The following is a 25,526-nucleotide window of genomic DNA, read 5'->3' as shown; positions in this document are numbered from 1 at the left end:
AAGCCTAACAGTAAGCCTAGGAAGGTAAATCAGCCGGGTATGAGGGTTCTTCCTAAGGAAAAAGCTGTGAAAGCTGCCATGTTGTGGTACTTCTGCGCTCCCTTTGGGATGCCTTTGGCAGCTGCAGTAAGCCTGGAACTCAGGGCTTCCTGGTTAAAAAATCCTAGCCCTAGGCTGAACGCTAACCCTAACCCTAGGCAGATAAATCAGCCTAGGTATAGGGATGGTGCCAAGGAAAAAGCTGTGAAAGCTGCCATGTTGTTGCACTTTTGTACTCCCCTTGGGATGCCTTTCACAGCTGCCGTGTGCCTGGAGCTCAGGGCTTCCTGGTTTAAAAAACCATGTCCCTAGCTGAGACTGGAGGCAGGTAATTCAGCCTAGGCTTAGCAATGGTGCCAATGAAAACGTGTGGAGACAGCCATTTTCTGGCACTTTTGTGCTCCCCTTGGGATGCCTTTCACAGCTGCCATGTGCCTGGAGCTCAGAGCTTGCTGGTTGAAAAAGCTCTACACCTAGGCGTAACCCTAACCCTAACCCTAACACTGGTCATTTAAATCTGCTTGGGTTTAGGAATTATCCCAAGGAAAAAGCTGTGGAGACAGCCATGTTGTGGCACTTTTGCGTTCCCCTTGGGATGCCTTTCACAGCTGCAGTGTGCTTGGAGCACAGGGCTTCCTGGTTTAAAAAACCACAACTTTAGCCCTAACTGGAGGCTTCTAAATCAGCCTTCGTTTCGGGATGGTCCCAAGGAAAAAGCTCTGGACACAGCCAAGTTGTGGCACATTTGCTTTCCCCTTGGGATGCCTTTGGCTCCTGCAGTGCCCCTGGAACTCAGGGCTTCCTGTTTTAAAAAATCCCATCCCTAGGCTGAACCCTAACCCTAACCCTAGGCAGATAAATCAGCCTAGGTATAGGGATGTTCCCAAGGAAAAAAGCGCTGGAGGGAGCATGTTGAGGCAATTTTTGGCTGCCCTTGGGAAGCCTTTCGCAGCTGCACTGGGTCTGGAGCTCAGGGTTTACTGATTTAAAAACCCTATCCCTTGGCGTGACCATAGCTGCAACTGGAGGCAAGTAAATCAGCCTAGGGTCCATGATGGTCCCAAGGAAAAAGCGCTGGAGGCAGCCATGTTGTGGCACTTTTGCGCTCCTCTTGGGTAGTCCTTCGCAGCTGCTGTGTTCTTGGAACTCAGGGCTTTCTGGTTAAAAAAACCCTAACCCTAGGCGTAACTCTAACCCTAACCCTAGGAAGGAAAATCAGCCTATGGTTCGGGATGGACTCATGAGAAGAGCAGCAGAGGCAGCCAAGTTGTGTCACTTTTCCAGCCCTCTTGGGATGCCTTGAACAGCTGCAGTGTGCCGGGAGCTAAGGGCTTCCTAGTTTTAAAAATCCTAGCCCTAGGCCTAAGCCTAACACTAACCCTGGGAAGGTAAATCAGCCTGGTGTTAGGCTTCTTGCCAAGGAAAAAGCCGTGAAAGCAGCCATGTTGTGGCACTTTTGCACTCCCTTTTGGATGCCTTTCACAGCTCCAGTGTGCCTGGAGGTCTGGGCTTCCTGATTTTAAAAATCCTAGCCCTAGGCCTAACGCCAACCCTAAGACGAGAAAGGCAAATCAGCCAGGAATTAGGGATGTCCCCAAGGAAAAAGCTGTGGAGGCAGGCATGTTGTGGTACTTTTGCGCTCTTCTTGGGTAGTCCTTGGCAGCTGCTGTGTTCTTGGAACTCAGGGCTTTCTGGTTAAAAGAACACTAACCCTAGGCGTAACTCAAACCTCAACGCTAGGAAGGAAAATCAGCCTATGGTTCGGGATGGTCTCATGGAAATAGCAGCGGAGGCAGCCAAGTTGTGTCATTTTTGCACTCCCCTTGGGATGCCTTGAACAGCTGCAGTGTGCCTGGAGCACAGGGCTTCCTGGTTTTCAAAGTCCTAAGCCTAAGCCTAACAGTAACCCTAGGAAGGTAAATCAGCCGGGTATGAGGGTTCTTCCTAAGGAAAAAGCTGTGAAAGCTGCCATGTTGTGGTACTTCTGCGCTCCCTTTGGGATGCCTTTGGCAGCTGCAGTAAGCCTGGAACTCAGGGCTTCCTGGTTAAAAAATCCTAGCCCTAGGCTGAACGCTAACCCTAACCCTAGGCAGATAAATCAGCCTAGGTATAGGGATGGTGCCAAGGAAAAAGCTGTGAAAGCTGCCATGTTGTTGCACTTTTGTACTCCCCTTGGGATGCCTTTCACAGCTGCCGTGTGCCTGGAGCTCAGGGCTTCCTGGTTTAAAAAACCATGTCCCTAGCTGAGACTGGAGGCAGGTAATTCAGCCTAGGCTTAGCAATGGTGCCAACGAAAACGTGTGGAGGCAGCCATTTTCTGGCACTTTTGTGCTCCCCTTGGGATGCCTTTCGCAGCTGCCATGTGCCTGGAGCTCAGAGCTTGCTGGTTGAAAAAGCTCTACACCTAGGCGTAACCCTAACCCTAACCCTAACACTGGTCATTTAAATCTGCTTGGGTTTAGGAATTATCCCAAGGAAAAAGCTGTGGAGACAGCCATGTTGTGGCACTTTTGCGTTCCCCTTGGGATGCCTTTCACAGCTGCAGTGTGCTTGGAGCACAGGGCTTCCTGGTTTAAAAAACCACAACTTTAGCCCTAACTGGAGGCTTCTAAATCAGCCTTCGTTTCGGGATGGTCCCAAGGAAAAAGCTCTGGACACAGCCAAGTTGTGGCACATTTGCTTTCCCCTTGGGATGCCTTTGGCTCCTGCAGTGCCCCTGGAACTCAGGGCTTCCTGTTTTAAAAAATCCCATCCCTAGGCTGAACCCTAACCCTAACCCTAGGCAGATAAATCAGCCTAGGTATAGGGATGTTCCCAAGGAAAAAAGCGCTGGAGGGAGCATGTTGAGGCAATTTTTGGCTGCCCTTGGGAAGCCTTTCGCAGCTGCACTGGGTCTGGAGCTCAGGGTTTACTGATTTAAAAACCCTATCCCTTGGCGTGACCATAGCTGCAACTGGAGGCAAGTAAATCAGCCTAGGGTCCATGATGGTCCCAAGGAAAAAGCGCTGGAGGCAGCCATGTTGTGGCACTTTTGCGCTCCTCTTGGGTAGTCCTTCGCAGCTGCTGTGTTCTTGGAACTCAGGGCTTTCTGGTTAAAAAAACCCTAACCCTAGGCGTAACTCAAACCTCAACGCTAGGAAGGAAAATCAGCCTATGGTTCGGGATGCACTCATGAGAAGAGCAGCAGAGGCAGCCAAGTTGTGTCACTTTTCCAGCCCTCTTGGGATGCCTTGAACAGCTGCAGTGTGCCTGGAGCACAGGGCTTCCTAGTTTTAAAAATCCTAGCCCTAGGCCTAAGCCTAACACTAACCCTGGGAAGGTAAATCAGCCTGGTGTTAGGCTTCTTGCCAAGGAAAAAGCCGTGAAAGCAGCCATGTTGTGGCACTTTTGCACTCCCTTTTGGATGCCTTTCACAGCTCCAGTGTGCCTGGAGGTCTGGGCTTCCTGATTTTAAAAATCCTAGCCCTAGGCCTAACGCCAACCCTAAGACGAGAAAGGCAAATCAGCCAGGAATTAGGGATGTCCCCAAGGAAAAAGCTGTGGAGGCAGGCATGTTGTGGTACTTTTGCGTTCTTCTTGGGTAGTCCTTGGCAGCTGCTGTGTTCTTGGAACTCAGGGCTTTCTGGTTAAAAGAACACTAACCCTAGGCGTAACTCAAACCTCAACGCTAGGAAGGAAAATCAGCCTATGGTTGGGGATGGTCTCATGGAAATAGCAGCGGAGGCAGCCAAGTTGTGTCATTTTTGCGCTCCCCTTGGGATGCCTTGAACAGCTGCAGTGTGCCTGGAGCACAGGGCTTCCTGGTTTTCGAAGTCCTAAGCCTAAGCCTAACAGTAACCCTAGGAAGGTAAATCAGCCGGGTATGAGGGTTCTTCCTAAGGAAAAAGCTGTGAAAGCTGCCATGTTGTGGTACTTCTGCGCTCCCTTTGGGATGCCTTTGGCAGCTGCAGTAAGCCTGGAACTCAGGGCTTCCTGGTTAAAAAATCCTAGCCCTAGGCTGAACGCTAACCCTAACCCTAGGCAGATAAATCAGCCTAGGTATAGGGATGGTGCCAAGGAAAAAGCTGTGAAAGCTGCCATGTTGTTGCACTTTTGTACTCCCCTTGGGATGCCTTTCACAGCTGCCGTGTGCCTGGAGCTCAGGGCTTCCTGGTTTAAAAAACCATGTCCCTAGCTGAGACTGGAGGCAGGTAATTCAGCCTAGGCTTAGCAATGGTGCCAATGAAAACGTGTGGAGACAGCCATTTTCTGGCACTTTTGTGCTCCCCTTGGGATGCCTTTCACAGCTGCCATGTGCCTGGAGCTCAGAGCTTGCTGGTTGAAAAAGCTCTACACCTAGGCGTAACCCTAACCCTAACCCTAACACTGGTCATTTAAATCTGCTTGGGTTTAGGAATTATCCCAAGGAAAAAGCTGTGGAGACAGCCATGTTGTGGCACTTTTGCGTTCCCCTTGGGATGCCTTTCACAGCTGCAGTGTGCTTGGAGCACAGGGCTTCCTGGTTTAAAAAACCACAACTTTAGCCCTAACTGGAGGCTTCTAAATCAGCCTTCGTTTCGGGATGGTCCCAAGGAAAAAGCTCTGGACACAGCCAAGTTGTGGCACATTTGCTTTCCCCTTGGGATGCCTTTGGCTCCTGCAGTGCCCCTGGAACTCAGGGCTTCCTGTTTTAAAAAATCCCATCCCTAGGCTGAACCCTAACCCTAACCCTAGGCAGATAAATCAGCCTAGGTATAGGGATGTTCCCAAGGAAAAAAGCGCTGGAGGGAGCATGTTGAGGCAATTTTTGGCTGCCCTTGGGAAGCCTTTCGCAGCTGCACTGGGTCTGGAGCTCAGGGTTTACTGATTTAAAAACCCTATCCCTTGGCGTGACCATAGCTGCAACTGGAGGCAAGTAAATCAGCCTAGGGTCCATGATGGTCCCAAGGAAAAAGCGCTGGAGGCAGCCATGTTGTGGCACTTTTGCGCTCCTCTTGGGTAGTCCTTCGCAGCTGCTGTGTTCTTGGAACTCAGGGCTTTCTGGTTAAAAAAACCCTAACCCTAGGCGTAACTCTAACCCTAACCCTAGGAAGGAAAATCAGCCTATGGTTCGGGATGGACTCATGAGAAGAGCAGCAGAGGCAGCCAAGTTGTGTCACTTTTCCAGCCCTCTTGGGATGCCTTGAACAGCTGCAGTGTGCCGGGAGCTAAGGGCTTCCTAGTTTTAAAAATCCTAGCCCTAGGCCTAAGCCTAACACTAACCCTGGGAAGGTAAATCAGCCTGGTGTTAGGCTTCTTGCCAAGGAAAAAGCCGTGAAAGCAGCCATGTTGTGGCACTTTTGCACTCCCTTTTGGATGCCTTTCACAGCTCCAGTGTGCCTGGAGGTCTGGGCTTCCTGATTTGAAAAATCCTAGCCCTAGGCCTAACGCCAACCCTAAGACGAGAAAGGCAAATCAGCCAGGAATTAGGGATGTCCCCAAGGAAATAGCTGTGGACGCAGGCATGTTGTGGTACTTTTGCGCTCTTCTTGGCAGCTGCTGTGTTCTTGGAACTCAGGGCTTTCTGGTTAAAAGAACACTAACCCTAGGCGTAACTCAAACCTCAACGCTAGGAAGGAAAATCAGCCTATGGTTCGGGATGGTCTCATGGAAATAGCAGCGGAGGCAGCCAAGTTGTGTCATTTTTGCACTCCCCTTGGGATGCCTTGAACAGCTGCAGTGTGCCTGGAGCACAGGGCTTCCTGGTTTTCAAAGTCCTAGGCCTAAGCCTAACAGTAAGCCTAGGAAGGTAAATCAGCCGGGTATGAGGGTTCTTCCTAAGGAAAAAGCTGTGAAAGCTGCCATGTTGTGGTACTTCTGCGCTCCCTTTGGGATGCCTTTGGCAGCTGCAGTAAGCCTGGAACTCAGGGCTTCCTGGTTAAAAAATCCTAGCCCTAGGCTGAACGCTAACCCTAACCCTAGGCAGATAAATCAGCCTAGGTATAGGGATGGTGCCAAGGAAAAAGCTGTGAAAGCTGCCTTGTTGTTGCACTTTTGTACTCCCCTTGGGATGCCTTTCACAGCTGCCGTGTGCCTGGAGCTCAGGGCTTCCTGGTTTAAAAAACCATGTCCCTAGCTGAGACTGGAGGCAGGTAATTCAGCCTAGGCTTAGCAATGGTGCCAACGAAAACGTGTGGAGGCAGCCATTTTCTGGCACTTTTGTGCTCCCCTTGGGATGCCTTTCGCAGCTGCCATGTGCCTGGAGCTCAGAGCTTGCTGGTTGAAAAAGCTCTACACCTAGGCGTAACCCTAACCCTAACCCTAACACTGGTCATTTAAATCTGCTTGGGTTTAGGAATTATCCCAAGGAAAAAGCTGTGGAGACAGCCATGTTGTGGCACTTTTGCGTTCCCCTTGGGATGCCTTTCACAGCTGCAGTGTGCTTGGAGCACAGGGCTTCCTGGTTTAAAAAACCACAACTTTAGCCCTAACTGGAGGCTTCTAAATCAGCCTTCGTTTCGGGATGGTCCCAAGGAAAAAGCTCTGGAGACAGCCAAGTTGTGGCACATTTGCTTTCCCCTTGGGATGCCTTTGGCTCCTGCAGTGCCCCTGGAACTCAGGGCTTCCTGTTTTAAAAAATCCCATCCCTAGGCTGAACCCTAACCCTAACCCTAGGCAGATAAATCAGCCTAGGTATAGGGATGTTCCCAAGGAAAAAAGCGCTGGAGGGAGCATGTTGAGGCAATTTTTGGCTGCCCTTGGGAAGCCTTTCGCAGCTGCACTGGGTCTGGAGCTCAGGGTTTACTGATTTAAAAACCCTATCCCTTGGCGTGACCATAGCTGCAACTGGAGGCAAGTAAATCAGCCTAGGGTCCATGATGGTCCCAAGGAAAAAGCGCTGGAGGCAGCCATGTTGTGGCACTTTTGCGCTCCTCTTGGGTAGTCCTTCGCAGCTGCTGTGTTCTTGGAACTCAGGGCTTTCTGGTTAAAAAAACCCTAACCCTAGGCGTAACTCTAACCCTAACCCTAGGAAGGAAAATCAGCCTATGGTTCGGGATGGACTCATGAGAAGAGCAGCAGAGGCAGCCAAGTTGTGTCACTTTTCCAGCCCTCTTGGGATGCCTTGAACAGCTGCAGTGTGCCGGGAGCTAAGGGCTTCCTAGTTTTAAAAATCCTAGCCCTAGGCCTAAGCCTAACACTAACCCTGGGAAGGTAAATCAGCCTGGTGTTAGGCTTCTTGCCAAGGAAAAAGCCGTGAAAGCAGCCATGTTGTGGCACTTTTGCACTCCCTTTTGGATGCCTTTCACAGCTCCAGTGTGCCTGGAGGTCTGGGCTTCCTGATTTTAAAAATCCTAGCCCTAGGCCTAACGCCAACCCTAAGACGAGAAAGGCAAATCAGCCAGGAATTAGGGATGTCCCCAAGGAAAAAGCTGTGGAGGCAGGCATGTTGTGGTACTTTTGCGTTCTTCTTGGGTAGTCCTTGGCAGCTGCTGTGTTCTTGGAACTCGGGGCTTTCTGGTTAAAAGAACACTAACCCTAGGCGTAACTCAAACCTCAACGCTAGGAAGGAAAATCAGCCTATGGTTGGGGATGGTCTCATGGAAATAGCAGTGGAGGCAGCCAAGTTGTGTCATTTTTGCGCTCCCCTTGGGATGCCTTGAACAGCTGCAGTGTGCCTGGAGCACAGGGCTTCCTGGTTTTCAAAGTCCTAGGCCTAAGCCTAACAGTAACCCTAGGAAGGTAAATCAGCCGGGTATGAGGGTTCTTCCTAAGGAAAAAGCTGTGAAAGCTGCCATGTTGTGGTACTTCTGCGCTCCCTTTGGGATGCCTTTGGCAGCTGCAGTAAGCCTGGAACTCAGGGCTTCCTGGTTAAAAAATCCTAGCCCTAGGCTGAACGCTAACCCTAACCCTAGGCAGATAAATCAGCCTAGGTATAGGGATGGTGCCAAGGAAAAAGCTGTGAAAGCTGCCATGTTGTTGCACTTTTGTACTCCCCTTGGGATGCCTTTCACAGCTGCCGTGTGCCTGGAGCTCAGGGCTTCCTGGTTTAAAAAACCATGTCCCTAGCTGAGACTGGAGGCAGGTAATTCAGCCTAGGCTTAGCAATGGTGCCAACGAAAACGTGTGGAGGCAGCCATTTTCTGGCACTTTTGTGCTCCCCTTGGGATGCCTTTCGCAGCTGCCATGTGCCTGGAGCTCAGAGCTTGCTGGTTGAAAAAGCTCTACACCTAGGCGTAACCCTAACCCTAACCCTAACACTGGTCATTTAAATCTGCTTGGGTTTAGGAATTATCCCAAGGAAAAAGCTGTGGAGACAGCCATGTTGTGGCACTTTTGCGTTCCCCTTGGGATGCCTTTCACAGCTGCAGTGTGCTTGGAGCACAGGGCTTCCTGGTTTAAAAAACCACAACTTTAGCCCTAACTGGAGGCTTCTAAATCAGCCTTCGTTTCGGGATGGTCCCAAGGAAAAAGCTCTGGACACAGCCAAGTTGTGGCACATTTGCTTTCCCCTTGGGATGCCTTTGGCTCCTGCAGTGCCCCTGGAACTCAGGGCTTCCTGTTTTAAAAAATCCCATCCCTAGGCTGAACCCTAACCCTAACCCTAGGCAGATAAATCAGCCTAGGTATAGGGATGTTCCCAAGGAAAAAAGCGCTGGAGGGAGCATGTTGAGGCAATTTTTGGCTGCCCTTGGGAAGCCTTTCGCAGCTGCACTGGGTCTGGAGCTCAGGGTTTACTGATTTAAAAACCCTATCCCTTGGCGTGACCATAGCTGCAACTGGAGGCAAGTAAATCAGCCTAGGGTCCATGATGGTCCCAAGGAAAAAGCGCTGGAGGCAGCCATGTTGTGGCACTTTTGCACTCCTCTTGGGTAGTCCTTCGCAGCTGCTGTGTTCTTGGAACTCAGGGCTTTCTGGTTAAAAAAACCCTAACCCTAGGCGTAACTCTAACCCTCACCCTAGGAAGGAAAATCAGCCTATGGTTCGGGATGGACTCATGAGAAGAGCAGCAGAGGCAGCCAAGTTGTGTCACTTTTCCAGTCTTCTTGGGATGCCTTGAACAGCTGCAGTGTGCCGGGAGCTAAGGGCTTCCTAGTTTTAAAAATCCTAGCCCTAGGCCTAAGCCTAACACTAACCCTGGGAAGGTAAATCAGCCTGGTGTTAGGCTTCTTGCCAAGGAAAAAGCCGTGAAAGCAGCCATGTTGTGGCACTTTTGCACTCCCTTTTGGATGCCTTTCACAGCTCCAGTGTGCCTGGAGGTCTGGGCTTCCTGATTTTAAAAATCCTAGCCCTAGGCCTAACGCCAACCCTAAGACGAGAAAGGCAAATCAGCCAGGAATTAGGGATGTCCCCAAGGAAAAAGCTGTGGAGGCAGGCATGTTGTGGTACTTTTGCGCTCTTCTTGGCAGCTGCTGTGTTCTTGGAACTCAGGGCTTTCTGGTTAAAAGAACACTAACCCTAGGCGTAACTCAAACCTCAACGCTAGGAAGGAAAATCAGCCTATGGTTCGGGATGGTCTCATGGAAATAGCAGCGGAGGCAGCCAAGTTGTGTCATTTTTGCACTCCCCTTGGGATGCCTTGAACAGCTGCAGTGTGCCTGGAGCACAGGGCTTCCTGGTTTTCAAAGTCCTAAGCCTAAGCCTAACAGTAACCCTAGGAAGGTAAATCAGCCGGGTATGAGGGTTCTTCCTAAGGAAAAAGCTGTGAAAGCTGCCATGTTGTGGTACTTCTGCGCTCCCTTTGGGATGCCTTTGGCAGCTGCAGTAAGCCTGGAACTCAGGGCTTCCTGGTTAAAAAATCCTAGCCCTAGGCTGAACGCTAACCCTAACCCTAGGCAGATAAATCAGCCTAGGTATAGGGATGGTGCCAAGGAAAAAGCTGTGAAAGCTGCCATGTTGTTGCACTTTTGTACTCCCCTTGGGATGCCTTTCACAGCTGCCGTGTGCCTGGAGCTCAGGGCTTCCTGGTTTAAAAAACCATGTCCCTAGCTGAGACTGGAGGCAGGTAATTCAGCCTAGGCTTAGCAATGGTGCCAACGAAAACGTGTGGAGGCAGCCATTTTCTGGCACTTTTGTGCTCCCCTTGGGATGCCTTTCGCAGCTGCCATGTGCCTGGAGCTCAGAGCTTGCTGGTTGAAAAAGCTCTACACCTAGGCGTAACCCTAACCCTAACCCTAACACTGGTCATTTAAATCTGCTTGGGTTTAGGAATTATCCCAAGGAAAAAGCTGTGGAGACAGCCATGTTGTGGCACTTTTGCGTTCCCCTTGGGATGCCTTTCACAGCTGCAGTGTGCTTGGAGCACAGGGCTTCCTGGTTTAAAAAACCACAACTTTAGCCCTAACTGGAGGCTTCTAAATCAGCCTTCGTTTCGGGATGGTCCCAAGGAAAAAGCTCTGGAGACAGCCAAGTTGTGGCACATTTGCTTTCCCCTTGGGATGCCTTTGGCTCCTGCAGTGCCCCTGGAACTCAGGGCTTCCTGTTTTAAAAAATCCCATCCCTAGGCTGAACCCTAACCCTAACCCTAGGCAGATAAATCAGCCTAGGTATAGGGATGTTCCCAAGGAAAAAAGCGCTGGAGGGAGCATGTTGAGGCAATTTTTGGCTGCCCTTGGGAAGCCTTTCGCAGCTGCACTGGGTCTGGAGCTCAGGGTTTACTGATTTAAAAACCCTATCCCTTGGCGTGACCATAGCTGCAACTGGAGGCAAGTAAATCAGCCTAGGGTCCATGATGGTCCCAAGGAAAAAGCGCTGGAGGCAGCCATGTTGTGGCACTTTTGCGCTCCTCTTGGGTAGTCCTTCGCAGCTGCTGTGTTCTTGGAACTCAGGGCTTTCTGGTTAAAAAAACCCTAACCCTAGGCGTAACTCTAACCCTAACCCTAGGAAGGAAAATCAGCCTATGGTTCGGGATGGACTCATGAGAAGAGCAGCAGAGGCAGCCAAGTTGTGTCACTTTTCCAGCCCTCTTGGGATGCCTTGAACAGCTGCAGTGTGCCGGGAGCTAAGGGCTTCCTAGTTTTAAAAATCCTAGCCCTAGGCCTAAGCCTAACACTAACCCTGGGAAGGTAAATCAGCCTGGTGTTAGGCTTCTTGCCAAGGAAAAAGCCGTGAAAGCAGCCATGTTGTGGCACTTTTGCACTCCCTTTTGGATGCCTTTCACAGCTCCAGTGTGCCTGGAGGTCTGGGCTTCCTGATTTTAAAAATCCTAGCCCTAGGCCTAACGCCAACCCTAAGACGAGAAAGGCAAATCAGCCAGGAATTAGGGATGTCCCCAAGGAAAAAGCTGTGGAGGCAGGCATGTTGTGGTACTTTTGCGCTCTTCTTGGGTAGTCCTTGGCAGCTGCTGTGTTCTTGGAACTCAGGGCTTTCTGGTTAAAAGAACACTAACCCTAGGCGTAACTCAAACCTCAACGCTAGGAAGGAAAATCAGCCTATGGTTCGGGATGGTCTCATGGAAATAGCAGCGGAGGCAGCCAAGTTGTGTCATTTTTGCACTCCCCTTGGGATGCCTTGAACAGCTGCAGTGTGCCTGGAGCACAGGGCTTCCTGGTTTTCAAAGTCCTAAGCCTAAGCCTAACAGTAACCCTAGGAAGGTAAATCAGCCGGGTATGAGGGTTCTTCCTAAGGAAAAAGCTGTGAAAGCTGCCATGTTGTGGTACTTCTGCGCTCCCTTTGGGATGCCTTTGGCAGCTGCAGTAAGCCTGGAACTCAGGGCTTCCTGGTTAAAAAATCCTAGCCCTAGGCTGAACGCTAACCCTAACCCTAGGCAGATAAATCAGCCTAGGTATAGGGATGGTGCCAAGGAAAAAGCTGTGAAAGCTGCCATGTTGTTGCACTTTTGTACTCCCCTTGGGATGCCTTTCACAGCTGCCGTGTGCCTGGAGCTCAGGGCTTCCTGGTTTAAAAAACCATGTCCCTAGCTGAGACTGGAGGCAGGTAATTCAGCCTAGGCTTAGCAATGGTGCCAACGAAAACGTGTGGAGGCAGCCATTTTCTGGCACTTTTGTGCTCCCCTTGGGATGCCTTTCGCAGCTGCCATGTGCCTGGAGCTCAGAGCTTGCTGGTTGAAAAAGCTCTACACCTAGGCGTAACCCTAACCCTAACCCTAACACTGGTCATTTAAATCTGCTTGGGTTTAGGAATTATCCCAAGGAAAAAGCTGTGGAGACAGCCATGTTGTGGCACTTTTGCGTTCCCCTTGGGATGCCTTTCACAGCTGCAGTGTGCTTGGAGCACAGGGCTTCCTGGTTTAAAAAACCACAACTTTAGCCCTAACTGGAGGCTTCTAAATCAGCCTTCGTTTCGGGATGGTCCCAAGGAAAAAGCTCTGGACACAGCCAAGTTGTGGCACATTTGCTTTCCCCTTGGGATGCCTTTGGCTCCTGCAGTGCCCCTGGAACTCAGGGCTTCCTGTTTTAAAAAATCCCATCCCTAGGCTGAACCCTAACCCTAACCCTAGGCAGATAAATCAGCCTAGGTATAGGGATGTTCCCAAGGAAAAAAGCGCTGGAGGGAGCATGTTGAGGCAATTTTTGGCTGCCCTTGGGAAGCCTTTCGCAGCTGCACTGGGTCTGGAGCTCAGGGTTTACTGATTTAAAAACCCTATCCCTTGGCGTGACCATAGCTGCAACTGGAGGCAAGTAAATCAGCCTAGGGTCCATGATGGTCCCAAGGAAAAAGCGCTGGAGGCAGCCATGTTGTGGCACTTTTGCGCTCCTCTTGGGTAGTCCTTCGCAGCTGCTGTGTTCTTGGAACTCAGGGCTTTCTGGTTAAAAAAACCCTAACCCTAGGCGTAACTCAAACCTCAACGCTAGGAAGGAAAATCAGCCTATGGTTCGGGATGCACTCATGAGAAGAGCAGCAGAGGCAGCCAAGTTGTGTCACTTTTCCAGCCCTCTTGGGATGCCTTGAACAGCTGCAGTGTGCCTGGAGCACAGGGCTTCCTAGTTTTAAAAATCCTAGCCCTAGGCCTAAGCCTAACACTAACCCTGGGAAGGTAAATCAGCCTGGTGTTAGGCTTCTTGCCAAGGAAAAAGCCGTGAAAGCAGCCATGTTGTGGCACTTTTGCACTCCCTTTTGGATGCCTTTCACAGCTCCAGTGTGCCTGGAGGTCTGGGCTTCCTGATTTTAAAAATCCTAGCCCTAGGCCTAACGCCAACCCTAAGACGAGAAAGGCAAATCAGCCAGGAATTAGGGATGTCCCCAAGGAAAAAGCTGTGGAGGCAGGCATGTTGTGGTACTTTTGCGTTCTTCTTGGGTAGTCCTTGGCAGCTGCTGTGTTCTTGGAACTCAGGGCTTTCTGGTTAAAAGAACACTAACCCTAGGCGTAACTCAAACCTCAACGCTAGGAAGGAAAATCAGCCTATGGTTGGGGATGGTCTCATGGAAATAGCAGCGGAGGCAGCCAAGTTGTGTCATTTTTGCGCTCCCCTTGGGATGCCTTGAACAGCTGCAGTGTGCCTGGAGCACAGGGCTTCCTGGTTTTCGAAGTCCTAAGCCTAAGCCTAACAGTAACCCTAGGAAGGTAAATCAGCCGGGTATGAGGGTTCTTCCTAAGGAAAAAGCTGTGAAAGCTGCCATGTTGTGGTACTTCTGCGCTCCCTTTGGGATGCCTTTGGCAGCTGCAGTAAGCCTGGAACTCAGGGCTTCCTGGTTAAAAAATCCTAGCCCTAGGCTGAACGCTAACCCTAACCCTAGGCAGATAAATCAGCCTAGGTATAGGGATGGTGCCAAGGAAAAAGCTGTGAAAGCTGCCATGTTGTTGCACTTTTGTACTCCCCTTGGGATGCCTTTCACAGCTGCCGTGTGCCTGGAGCTCAGGGCTTCCTGGTTTAAAAAACCATGTCCCTAGCTGAGACTGGAGGCAGGTAATTCAGCCTAGGCTTAGCAATGGTGCCAATGAAAACGTGTGGAGACAGCCATTTTCTGGCACTTTTGTGCTCCCCTTGGGATGCCTTTCACAGCTGCCATGTGCCTGGAGCTCAGAGCTTGCTGGTTGAAAAAGCTCTACACCTAGGCGTAACCCTAACCCTAACCCTAACACTGGTCATTTAAATCTGCTTGGGTTTAGGAATTATCCCAAGGAAAAAGCTGTGGAGACAGCCATGTTGTGGCACTTTTGCGTTCCCCTTGGGATGCCTTTCACAGCTGCAGTGTGCTTGGAGCACAGGGCTTCCTGGTTTAAAAAACCACAACTTTAGCCCTAACTGGAGGCTTCTAAATCAGCCTTCGTTTCGGGATGGTCCCAAGGAAAAAGCTCTGGAGACAGCCAAGTTGTGGCACATTTGCTTTCCCCTTGGGATGCCTTTGGCTCCTGCAGTGCCCCTGGAACTCAGGGCTTCCTGTTTTAAAAAATCCCATCCCTAGGCTGAACCCTAACCCTAACCCTAGGCAGATAAATCAGCCTAGGTATAGGGATGTTCCCAAGGAAAAAAGCGCTGGAGGGAGCATGTTGAGGCAATTTTTGGCTGCCCTTGGGAAGCCTTTCGCAGCTGCACTGGGTCTGGAGCTCAGGGTTTACTGATTTAAAAACCCTATCCCTTGGCGTGACCATAGCTGCAACTGGAGGCAAGTAAATCAGCCTAGGGTCCATGATGGTCCCAAGGAAAAAGCGCTGGAGGCAGCCATGTTGTGGCACTTTTGCGCTCCTCTTGGGTAGTCCTTCGCAGCTGCTGTGTTCTTGGAACTCAGGGCTTTCTGGTTAAAAAAACCCTAACCCTAGGCGTAACTCTAACCCTAACCCTAGGAAGGAAAATCAGCCTATGGTTCGGGATGGACTCATGAGAAGAGCAGCAGAGGCAGCCAAGTTGTGTCACTTTTCCAGCCCTCTTGGGATGCCTTGAACAGCTGCAGTGTGCCGGGAGCTAAGGGCTTCCTAGTTTTAAAAATCCTAGCCCTAGGCCTAAGCCTAACACTAACCCTGGGAAGGTAAATCAGCCTGGTGTTAGGCTTCTTGCCAAGGAAAAAGCCGTGAAAGCAGCCATGTTGTGGCACTTTTGCACTCCCTTTTGGATGCCTTTCACAGCTCCAGTGTGCCTGGAGGTCTGGGCTTCCTGATTTGAAAAATCCTAGCCCTAGGCCTAACGCCAACCCTAAGACGAGAAAGGCAAATCAGCCAGGAATTAGGGATGTCCCCAAGGAAATAGCTGTGGACGCAGGCATGTTGTGGTACTTTTGCGCTCTTCTTGGCAGCTGCTGTGTTCTTGGAACTCAGGGCTTTCTGGTTAAAAGAACACTAACCCTAGGCGTAACTCAAACCTCAACGCTAGGAAGGAAAATCAGCCTATGGTTCGGGATGGTCTCATGGAAATAGCAGCGGAGGCAGCCAAGTTGTGTCATTTTTGCACTCCCCTTGGGATGCCTTGAACAGCTGCAGTGTGCCTGGAGCACAGGGCTTCCTGGTTTTCAAAGTCCTAGGCCTAAGCCTAACAGTAAGCCTAGGAAGGTAAATCAGCCGGGTATGAGGGTTCTTCCTAAGGAAAAAGCTGTGAAAGCTGCCATGTTGTGGTACTTCTGCGCTCCCTTTGGGATGCCTTTGGCAGCTGCAGTAAGCCTGGAACTCAGGGCTTCCTGGTTAAAAAATCCTAGCCCTAGGCTGAACGCTAACCCTAACCCTAGGCAGATAAATCAGCCTAGGTATAGGGATGGTGCCAAGGAAAAAGCTGTGAAAGCTGCCTTGTTGTTGCACTTTTGTACTCCCCTTGGGATGCCTTTCACAGCTGCCGTGTGCCTGGAGCTCAGGGCTTCCTGGTTTAAAAAACCATGTCCCTAGCTGAGACTGGAGGCAGGTAATTCAGCCTAGGCTTAGCAATGGTGCCAACGAAAACGTGTGGAGGCAGCCATTTTCTGGCACTTTTGTGCTCCCCTTGGGATGCCTTTCGCAGCTGCCATGTGCCTGGAGCTCAGAGCTTGCTGGTTGAAAAAGCTCTACACCTAGGCGTAACCCTAACCCTAACCCTAACACTGGTCATTTAAATCTGCTTGGGTTTAGGAATTATCCCAAGGAAAAAGCTGTGGAGACAGCCATGTTGTGGCACTTTTGCGTTCCCCTTGGGATGCCTTTCACAGCTGCAGTGTGCTTGGAGCACAGGGCTTCCTGGTTTAAAAAACCACAACTTTAGCCCTAACTGGAGGCTTCTAAATCAGCCTTCGTTTCGGGATGGTCCCAAGGAAAAAGCTCTGGAGACAGCCAAGTTGTGGCACATTTGCTTTCCCCTTGGGATGCCTTTGGCTCCTGCAGTGCCCCTGGAACTCAGGGCTTCCTGTTTTAAAAAATCCCATCCCTAGGCTGAACCCTAACCCTAACCCTAGGCAGATAAATCAGCCTAGGTATAGGGATGTTCCCAAGGAAAAAAGCGCTGGAGGGAGCATGTTGAGGCAATTTTTGGCTGCCCTTGGGAAGCCTTTCGCAGCTGCACTGGGTCTGGAGCTCAGGGTTTACTGATTTAAAAACCCTATCCCTTGGCGTGACCATAGCTGCAACTGGAGGCAAGTAAATCAGCCTAGGGTCCATGATGGTCCCAAGGAAAAAGCGCTGGAGGCAGCCATGTTGTGGCACTTTTGCGCTCCTCTTGGGTAGTCCTTCGCAGCTGCTGTGTTCTTGGAACTCAGGGCTTTCTGGTTAAAAAAACCCTAACCCTAGGCGTAACTCTAACCCTAACCCTAGGAAGGAAAATCAGCCTATGGTTCGGGATGGACTCATGAGAAGAGCAGCAGAGGCAGCCAAGTTGTGTCACTTTTCCAGCCCTCTTGGGATGCCTTGAACAGCTGCAGTGTGCCGGGAGCTAAGGGCTTCCTAGTTTTAAAAATCCTAGCCCTAGGCCTAAGCCTAACACTAACCCTGGGAAGGTAAATCAGCCTGGTGTTAGGCTTCTTGCCAAGGAAAAAGCCGTGAAAGCAGCCATGTTGTGGCACTTTTGCACTCCCTTTTGGATGCCTTTCACAGCTCCAGTGTGCCTGGAGGTCTGGGCTTCCTGATTTTAAAAATCCTAGCCCTAGGCCTAACGCCAACCCTAAGACGAGAAAGGCAAATCAGCCAGGAATTAGGGATGTCCCCAAGGAAAAAGCTGTGGAGGCAGGCATGTTGTGGTACTTTTGCGTTCTTCTTGGGTAGTCCTTGGCAGCTGCTGTGTTCTTGGAACTCGGGGCTTTCTGGTTAAAAGAACACTAACCCTAGGCGTAACTCAAACCTCAACGCTAGGAAGGAAAATCAGCCTATGGTTGGGGATGGTCTCATGGAAATAGCAGTGGAGGCAGCCAAGTTGTGTCATTTTTGCGCTCCCCTTGGGATGCCTTGAACAGCTGCAGTGTGCCTGGAGCACAGGGCTTCCTGGTTTTCAAAGTCCTAGGCCTAAGCCTAACAGTAACCCTAGGAAGGTAAATCAGCCGGGTATGAGGGTTCTTCCTAAGGAAAAAGCTGTGAAAGCTGCCATGTTGTGGTACTTCTGCGCTCCCTTTGGGATGCCTTTGGCAGCTGCAGTAAGCCTGGAACTCAGGGCTTCCTGGTTAAAAAATCCTAGCCCTAGGCTGAACGCTAACCCTAACCCTAGGCAGATAAATCAGCCTAGGTATAGGGATGGTGCCAAGGAAAAAGCTGTGAAAGCTGCCATGTTGTTGCACTTTTGTACTCCCCTTGGGATGCCTTTCACAGCTGCCGTGTGCCTGGAGCTCAGGGCTTCCTGGTTTAAAAAACCATGTCCCTAGCTGAGACTGGAGGCAGGTAATTCAGCCTAGGCTTAGCAATGGTGCCAACGAAAACGTGTGGAGGCAGCCATTTTCTGGCACTTTTGTGCTCCCCTTGGGATGCCTTTCGCAGCTGCCATGTGCCTGGAGCTCAGAGCTTGCTGGTTGAAAAAGCTCTACACCTAGGCGTAACCCTAACCCTAACCCTAACACTGGTCATTTAAATCTGCTTGGGTTTAGGAATTATCCCAAGGAAAAAGCTGTGGAGACAGCCATGTTGTGGCACTTTTGCGTTCCCCTTGGGATGCCTTTCACAGCTGCAGTGTGCTTGGAGCACAGGGCTTCCTGGTTTAAAAAACCACAACTTTAGCCCTAACTGGAGGCTTCTAAATCAGCCTTCGTTTCGGGATGGTCCCAAGGAAAAAGCTCTGGACACAGCCAAGTTGTGGCACATTTGCTTTCCCCTTGGGATGCCTTTGGCTCCTGCAGTGCCCCTGGAACTCAGGGCTTCCTGTTTTAAAAAATCCCATCCCTAGGCTGAACCCTAACCCTAACCCTAGGCAGATAAATCAGCCTAGGTATAGGGATGTTCCCAAGGAAAAAAGCGCTGGAGGGAGCATGTTGAGGCAATTTTTGGCTGCCCTTGGGAAGCCTTTCGCAGCTGCACTGGGTCTGGAGCTCAGGGTTTACTGATTTAAAAACCCTATCCCTTGGCGTGACCATAGCTGCAACTGGAGGCAAGTAAATCAGCCTAGGGTCCATGATGGTCCCAAGGAAAAAGCGCTGGAGGCAGCCATGTTGTGGCACTTTTGCACTCCTCTTGGGTAGTCCTTCGCAGCTGCTGTGTTCTTGGAACTCAGGGCTTTCTGGTTAAAAAAACCCTAACCCTAGGCGTAACTCTAACCCTCACCCTAGGAAGGAAAATCAGCCTATGGTTCGGGATGGACTCATGAGAAGAGCAGCAGAGGCAGCCAAGTTGTGTCACTTTTCCAGTCTTCTTGGGATGCCTTGAACAGCTGCAGTGTGCCGGGAGCTAAGGGCTTCCTAGTTTTAAAAATCCTAGCCCTAGGCCTAAGCCTAACACTAACCCTGGGAAGGTAAATCAGCCTGGTGTTAGGCTTCTTGCCAAGGAAAAAGCCGTGAAAGCAGCCATGTTGTGGCACTTTTGCACTCCCTTTTGGATGCCTTTCACAGCTCCAGTGTGCCTGGAGGTCTGGGCTTCCTGATTTTAAAAATCCTAGCCCTAGGCCTAACGCCAACCCTAAGACGAGAAAGGCAAATCAGCCAGGAATTAGGGATGTCCCCAAGGAAAAAGCTGTGGAGGCAGGCATGTTGTGGTACTTTTGCGCTCTTCTTGGCAGCTGCTGTGTTCTTGGAACTCAGGGCTTTCTGGTTAAAAGAACACTAACCCTAGGCGTAACTCAAACCTCAACGCTAGGAAGGAAAATCAGCCTATGGTTCGGGATGGTCTCATGGAAATAGCAGCGGAGGCAGCCAAGTTGTGTCATTTTTGCACTCCCCTTGGGATGCCTTGAACAGCTGCAGTGTGCCTGGAGCACAGGGCTTCCTGGTTTTCAAAGTCCTAAGCCTAAGCCTAACAGTAACCCTAGGAAGGTAAATCAGCCGGGTATGAGGGTTCTTCCTAAGGAAAAAGCTGTGAAAGCTGCCATGTTGTGGTACTTCTGCGCTCCCTTTGGGATGCCTTTGGCAGCTGCAGTAAGCCTGGAACTCAGGGCTTCCTGGTTAAAAAATCCTAGCCCTAGGCTGAACGCTAACCCTAACCCTAGGCAGATAAATCAGCCTAGGTATAGGGATGGTGCCAAGGAAAAAGCTGTGAAAGCTGCCATGTTGTTGCACTTTTGTACTCCCCTTGGGATGCCTTTCACAGCTGCCGTGTGCCTGGAGCTCAGGGCTTCCTGGTTTAAAAAACCATGTCCCTAGCTGAGACTGGAGGCAGGTAATTCAGCCTAGGCTTAGCAATGGTGCCAACGAAAACGTGTGGAGGCAGCCATTTTCTGGCACTTTTGTGCTCCCCTTGGGATGCCTTTCGCAGCTGCCATGTGCCTGGAGCTCAGAGCTTGCTGGTTGAAAAAGCTCTACACCTAGGCGTAACCCTAACCCTAACCCTAACACTGGTCATTTAAATCTGCTTGGGTTTAGGAATTATCCCAAGGAAAAAGCTGTGGAGACAGCCATGTTGTGGCACTTTTGCGTTCCCCTTGGGATGCCTTTCACAGCTGCAGTGTGCTTGGAGCACAGGGCTTCCTGGTTTAAAAAACCACAACTTTAGCCCTAACTGGAGGCTTCTAAATCAGCCTTCGTTTCGGGATGGTCCCAAGGAAAAAGCTCTGGAGACAGCCAAGTTGTGGCACATTTGCTTTCCCCTTGGGATGCCTTTGGCTCCTGCAGTGCCCCTGGAACTCAGGGCTTCCTGTTTTAAAAAATCCCATCCCTAGGCTGAACCCTAACCCTAACCCTAGGCAGATAAATCAGCCTAGGTATAGGGATGTTCCCAAGGAAAAAAGCGCTGGAGGGAGCATGTTGAGGCAATTTTTGGCTGCCCTTGGGAAGCCTTTCGCAGCTGCACTGGGTCTGGAGCTCAGGGTTTACTGATTTAAAAACCCTATCCCTTGGCGTGACCATAGCTGCAACTGGAGGCAAGTAAATCAGCCTAGGGTCCATGATGGTCCCAAGGAAAAAGCGCTGGAGGCAGCCATGTTGTGGCACTTTTGCGCTCCTCTTGGGTAGTCCTTCGCAGCTGCTGTGTTCTTGGAACTCAGGGCTTTCTGGTTAAAAAAACCCTAACCCTAGGCGTAACTCAAACCTCAACGCTAGGAAGGAAAATCAGCCTATGGTTCGGGATGCACTCATGAGAAGAGCAGCAGAGGCAGCCAAGTTGTGTCACTTTTCCAGCCCTCTTGGGATGCCTTGAACAGCTGCAGTGTGCCTGGAGCACAGGGCTTCCTAGTTTTAAAAATCCTAGCCCTAGGCCTAAGCCTAACACTAACCCTGGGAAGGTAAATCAGCCTGGTGTTAGGCTTCTTGCCAAGGAAAAAGCCGTGAAAGCAGCCATGTTGTGGCACTTTTGCACTCCCTTTTGGATGCCTTTCACAGCTCCAGTGTGCCTGGAGGTCTGGGCTTCCTGATTTTAAAAATCCTAGCCCTAGGCCTAACGCCAACCCTAAGACGAGAAAGGCAAATCAGCCAGGAATTAGGGATGTCCCCAAGGAAAAAGCTGTGGAGGCAGGCATGTTGTGGTACTTTTGCGCTCTTCTTGGGTAGTCCTTGGCAGCTGCTGTGTTCTTGGAACTCAGGGCTTTCTGGTTAAAAGAACACTAACCCTAGGCGTAACTCAAACCTCAACGCTAGGAAGGAAAATCAGCCTATGGTTGGGGATGGTCTCATGGAAATAGCAGCGGAGGCAGCCAAGTTGTGTCATTTTTGCGCTCCCCTTGGGATGCCTTGAACAGCTGCAGTGTGCCTGGAGCACAGGGCTTCCTGGTTTTCGAAGTCCTAAGCCTAAGCCTAACAGTAAGCCTAGGAAGGTAAATCAGCCGGGTATGAGGGTTCTTCCTAAGGAAAAAGCTGTGAAAGCTGCCATGTTGTGGTACTTCTGCGCTCCCTTTGGGATGCCTTTGGCAGCTGCAGTAAGCCTGGAACTCAGGGCTTCCTGGTTAAAAAATCCTAGCCCTAGGCTGAACGCTAACCCTAACCCTAGGCAGATAAATCAGCCTAGGTATAGGGATGGTGCCAAGGAAAAAGCTGTGAAAGCTGCCATGTTGTTGCACTTTTGTACTCCCCTTGGGATGCCTTTCACAGCTGCCGTGTGCCTGGAGCTCAGGGCTTCCTGGTTTAAAAAACCATGTCCCTAGCTGAGACTGGAGGCAGGTAATTCAGCCTAGGCTTAGCAATGGTGCCAACGAAAACGTGTGGAGGCAGCCATTTTCTGGCACTTTTGTGCTCCCCTTGGGATGCCTTTCGCAGCTGCCATGTGCCTGGAGCTCAGAGCTTGCTGGTTGAAAAAGCTCTACACCTAGGCGTAACCCTAACCCTAACCCTAACACTGGTCATTTAAATCTGCTTGGGTTTAGGAATTATCCCAAGGAAAAAGCTGTGGAGACAGCCATGTTGTGGCACTTTTGCGTTCCCCTTGGGATGCCTTTCACAGCTGCAGTGTGCTTGGAGCACAGGGCTTCCTGGTTTAAAAAACCACAACTTTAGCCCTAACTGGAGGCTTCTAAATCAGCCTTCGTTTCGGGATGGTCCCAAGGAAAAAGCTCTGGAGACAGCCAAGTTGTGGCACATTTGCTTTCCCCTTGGGATGCCTTTGGCTCCTGCAGTGCCCCTGGAACTCAGGGCTTCCTGTTTTAAAAAATCCCATCCCTAGGCTGAACCCTAACCCTAACCCTAGGCAGATAAATCAGCCTAGGTATAGGGATGTTCCCAAGGAAAAAAGCGCTGGAGGGAGCATGTTGAGGCAATTTTTGGCTGCCCTTGGGAAGCCTTTCGCAGCTGCACTGGGTCTGGAGCTCAGGGTTTACTGATTTAAAAACCCTATCCCTTGGCGTGACCATAGCTGCAACTGGAGGCAAGTAAATCAGCCTAGGGTCCATGATGGTCCCAAGGAAAAAGCGCTGGAGGCAGCCATGTTGTGGCACTTTTGCGCTCCTCTTGGGTAGTCCTTCGCAGCTGCTGTGTTCTTGGAACTCAGGGCTTTCTGGTTAAAAAAACCCTAACCCTAGGCGTAACTCTAACCCTAACCCTAGGAAGGAAAATCAGCCTATGGTTCGGGATGCACTCATGAGAAGAGCAGCAGAGGCAGCCAAGTTGTGTCACTTTTCCAGTCCTCTTGGGATGCCTTGAACAGCTGCAGTGTGCCGGGAGCTAAGGGCTTCCTAGTTTTAAAAATCCTAGCCCTAGGCCTAAGCCTAACACTAACCCTGGGAAGGTAAATCAGCCTGGTGTTAGGCTTCTTGCCAAGGAAAAAGCCGTGAAAGCAGCCATGTTGTGGCACTTTTGCACTCCCTTTTGGATGCCTTTCACAGCTCCAGTGTGCCTGGAGGTCTGGGCTTCCTGATTTTAAAAATCCTAGCCCTAGGCCTAACGCCAACCCTAAGACGAGAAAGGCAAATCAGCCAGGAATTAGGGATGTCCCCAAGGAAATAGCTGTGGACGCAGGCATGTTGTGGTACTTTTGCGCTCTTCTTGGCAGCTGCTGTGTTCTTGGAACTCAGGGCTTTCTGGTTAAAAGAACACTAACCCTAGGCGTAACTCAAACCTCAACGCTAGGAAGGAAAATCAGCCTATGGTTCGGGATGGTCTCATGGAAATAGCAGCGGAGGCAGCCAAGTTGTGTCATTTTTGCACTCCCCTTGGGATGCCTTGAACAGCTGCAGTGTGCCTGGAGCACAGGGCTTCCTGGTTTTCAAAGTCCTAGGCCTAAGCCTAACAGTAAGCCTAGGAAGGTAAATCAGCCGGGTATGAGGGTTCTTCCTAAGGAAAAAGCTGTGAAAGCTGCCATGTTGTGGTACTTCTGCGCTCCCTTTGGGATGCCTTTGGCAGCTGCAGTAAGCCTGGAACTCAGGGCTTCCTGGTTAAAAAATCCTAGCCCTAGGCTGAACGCTAACCCTAACCCTAGGCAGATAAATCAGCCTAGGTATAGGGATGGTGCCAAGGAAAAAGCTGTGAAAGCTGCCTTGTTGTTGCACTTTTGTACTCCCCTTGGGATGCCTTTCACAGCTGCCGTGTGCCTGGAGCTCAGGGCTTCCTGGTTTAAAAAACCATGTCCCTAGCTGAGACTGGAGGCAGGTAATTCAGCCTAGGCTTAGCAATGGTGCCAACGAAAACGTGTGGAGGCAGCCATTTTCTGGCACTTTTGTGCTCCCCTTGGGATGCCTTTCGCAGCTGCCATGTGCCTGGAGCTCAGAGCTTGCTGGTTGAAAAAGCTCTACACCTAGGCGTAACCCTAACCCTAACCCTAACACTGGTCATTTAAATCTGCTTGGGTTTAGGAATTATCCCAAGGAAAAAGCTGTGGAGACAGCCATGTTGTGGCACTTTTGCGTTCCCCTTGGGATGCCTTTCACAGCTGCAGTGTGCTTGGAGCACAGGGCTTCCTGGTTTAAAAAACCACAACTTTAGCCCTAACTGGAGGCTTCTAAATCAGCCTTCGTTTCGGGATGGTCCCAAGGAAAAAGCTCTGGAGACAGCCAAGTTGTGGCACATTTGCTTTCCCCTTGGGATGCCTTTGGCTCCTGCAGTGCCCCTGGAACTCAGGGCTTCCTGTTTTAAAAAATCCCATCCCTAGGCTGAACCCTAACCCTAACCCTAGGCAGATAAATCAGCCTAGGTATAGGGATGTTCCCAAGGAAAAAAGCGCTGGAGGGAGCATGTTGAGGCAATTTTTGGCTGCCCTTGGGAAGCCTTTCGCAGCTGCACTGGGTCTGGAGCTCAGGGTTTACTGATTTAAAAACCCTATCCCTTGGCGTGACCATAGCTGCAACTGGAGGCAAGTAAATCAGCCTAGGGTCCATGATGGTCCCAAGGAAAAAGCGCTGGAGGCAGCCATGTTGTGGCACTTTTGCGCTCCTCTTGGGTAGTCCTTCGCAGCTGCTGTGTTCTTGGAACTCAGGGCTTTCTGGTTAAAAAAACCCTAACCCTAGGCGTAACTCAAACCTCAACGCTAGGAAGGAAAATCAGCCTATGGTTCGGGATGCACTCATGAGAAGAGCAGCAGAGGCAGCCAAGTTGTGTCACTTTTCCAGCCCTCTTGGGATGCCTTGAACAGCTGCAGTGTGCCTGGAGCACAGGGCTTCCTAGTTTTAAAAATCCTAGCCCTAGGCCTAAGCCTAACACTAACCCTGGGAAGGTAAATCAGCCTGGTGTTAGGCTTCTTGCCAAGGAAAAACCCGTGAAAGCAGCCATGTTGTGGCACTTTTGCACTCCCTTTTGGATGCCTTTCACAGCTCCAGTGTGCCTGGAGGTCTGGGCTTCCTGATTTTAAAAATCCTAGCCCTAGGCCTAACGCCAACCCTAAGACGAGAAAGGCAAATCAGCCAGGAATTAGGGATGTCCCCAAGGAAAAAGCTGTGGAGGCAGGCATGTTGTGGTACTTTTGCGCTCTTCTTGGCAGCTGCTGTGTTCTTGGAACTCAGGGCTTTCTGGTTAAAAGAACACTAACCCTAGGCGTAACTCAAACCTCAACGCTAGGAAGGAAAATCAGCCTATGGTTCGGGATGGTCTCATGGAAATAGCAGCGGAGGCAGCCAAGTTGTGTCATTTTTGCACTCCCCTTGGGATGCCTTGAACAGCTGCAGTGTGCCTGGAGCACAGGGCTTCCTGGTTTTCAAAGTCCTAAGCCTAAGCCTAACAGTAACCCTAGGAAGGTAAATCAGCCGGGTATGAGGGTTCTTCCTAAGGAAAAAGCTGTGAAAGCTGCCATGTTGTGGTACTTCTGCGCTCCCTTTGGGATGCCTTTGGCAGCTGCAGTAAGCCTGGAACTCAGGGCTTCCTGGTTAAAAAATCCTAGCCCTAGGCTGAACGCTAACCCTAACCCTAGGCAGATAAATCAGCCTAGGTATAGGGATGGTGCCAAGGAAAAAGCTGTGAAAGCTGCCATGTTGTTGCACTTTTGTACTCCCCTTGGGATGCCTTTCACAGCTGCCGTGTGCCTGGAGCTCAGGGCTTCCTGGTTTAAAAAACCATGTCCCTAGCTGAGACTGGAGGCAGGTAATTCAGCCTAGGCTTAGCAATGGTGCCAACGAAAACGTGTGGAGGCAGCCATTTTCTGGCACTTTTGTGCTCCCCTTGGGATGCCTTTCGCAGCTGCCATGTGCCTGGAGCTCAGAGCT

Source organism: Melospiza georgiana, chromosome 16 (genome assembly GCF_028018845.1).
Source record: "Melospiza georgiana isolate bMelGeo1 chromosome 16, bMelGeo1.pri, whole genome shotgun sequence".
Lineage (NCBI taxonomy): Eukaryota > Metazoa > Chordata > Aves > Passeriformes > Passerellidae > Melospiza > Melospiza georgiana.
The sequence above is the reverse complement of the archived record's forward strand: the minus strand, read 5'-3'. Positions refer to the sequence as shown.